The following is a 1,878-nucleotide window of genomic DNA, read 5'->3' as shown; positions in this document are numbered from 1 at the left end:
ATTAACAATTATAAATACATGTGGACCCAACATCAGAGCACCTAAATATATAAAGCAAATATTAACAGGTCTGGAGAGAGGGAGAGAGAGAGAGAGACTGCAATACAATATTAGTAGGGGACGCCAATATCCCACTTTCCACAATGGACAGAACAGAAAATCTGAACAGAAAATCGATAAGGAAATACTAGACTTGAGCTATACTTTAGACCAAATGGAACTAAGAGACATATTCACAACGTTCTATCCAAACGTAGCAGAATACACATTTTTTTAAAATACACATGGAACATTCTCCAAGATAGGTTATATGCTAGGCTATAAAACAAGTCTTAACAAATTTAAGATGACTGAAATTATTTCAAGTATCTTTTTTGATCATAATGGTATAAAACTTAAATCGATAACAGAAATAATTCAGAAAATGTACAAATATGTGAAAAGTAAACAACATGCTCCTAAACAACTAACAGGTCAAAGAAGAAATTTAAAGTAAAATTTAAAAATATCTTGAGGCTTGGCACAGTGGCTCACACTTGTAATCCCAGCACTTTGGGAGGCCAAGGCAGGATAATTACTTGAGGCCAGGAGTTCAAGACCGGCCTGGGCAACATAGCAAGACCCCATCTCTACAAAAAATAAAATAAAAAATTAGCTAGGCTTGGTGGCATGCACCTGCAGTCCTAGCTACTGAGGAGGCTTAGCCAGGAATATTGCTTGAGCCTGGGGGTTGGAGATTGCAGTGAGCTGTGATCACATTCTAGCCTGGCTGACAGCAAGACCCTGTATCATACACACACAAATATCTTGAGACCAATGAAAATGGACACACAACATACTAACATTTATGAGATGCAACAAAAGAACTTCTAAGGGGGAAGTTTTTAGCAATAAATGCCTACATCAAAAAAGACCTAGTAGAAAAAAAAGAATAAACTAAGCTCAAAGTAAGTAGAAGGAAGGAAATGATAAAGATCAGAGCAGAAATAGAGACTGGAAAAACAACAGAAAAGATCAAAAGTAAGAGTCAATTTTTCAAAAAGAAACAAAAATCAACGAACCTCTAGTTTTTTGACTACAAAAAAGAGAGAAGACTTAAATCAATGAAATCAGAAATGAAAGAGGAGACATTACAACTGATACTACAGAAACACAAAAGATCATAAGTGACTAATATGAACAATTGTATACCAACAAATTGGATAACCTAGAAGACATGGATAAATTACTAGATATATACAATGTAACAACACTGAATCGTGAAGAAATAGAAAATCTGAACAGACCATTAACCAGTAAGGAGATTGTGAATCAGTAATAAAAAGTCTCCCATCAAAGAAAGCCCAGCACCTCAGGGCTTTACTACTGAATTCTACAAAAAATTTAAAGAAGAACAAATACCAATCCTTCTGAAACTCTTCCGAAAAGCTGAAAAGGAAGGAAAAGTTTCCAAACTCATTTTATGAGGCTAGCATTACACAGATGCCAAAACCAGACAAGGACACTTCAAGAAAAGAAAATTACAGGATAATATCTTTGATGAACATATTAATAGATGCCAAAATCCTCAGTAAAAAACAAACAAAAACAAATAAACAAAAACAATAGCAAACCAAATTCGACAGCACACTAAAAGAAATATTCACCATAATCAAGTGGGATTTATCCCTCGGTAGCAAGGAGAGTTCAATATTTGCAAATCAAAAAATGTGACATACTACATTAACAGAGTGAAGGACAAAAATTGTATGATCATCTCAACAGATGCAGAAAGGACATCTAACAAGTCAGCATCCTTTCATGATAAAAATTCTCAAATTAGGTATAGAAGGAATGTACCTCAACACAATAAACACCATATATGATAAGCCCATAGTT

At 34.5% G+C, this 1,878-nt stretch overlaps 1 protein-coding gene across 1 annotated transcript in view; it reads left to right on the top strand.

The window, feature by feature from the left end:
- Nucleotides 1-1,878, top strand: part of LOC105812774 (glycine cleavage system H protein, mitochondrial-like) — a 5,285-nt gene that overhangs the window by 362 nt on the left and 3,045 nt on the right. The window lies entirely within an intron of this gene.

This window comes from Propithecus coquereli, unplaced genomic scaffold (genome assembly GCF_000956105.1).
Source record: "Propithecus coquereli isolate 6110/MARCELLA unplaced genomic scaffold, Pcoq_1.0 Scaffold1071, whole genome shotgun sequence".
Classification (NCBI taxonomy): Eukaryota; Metazoa; Chordata; class Mammalia; order Primates; family Indriidae; genus Propithecus; species Propithecus coquereli.
Note: the sequence above shows the minus strand (reverse complement) of the source record. Positions and strands in the feature narration are given on the sequence as shown.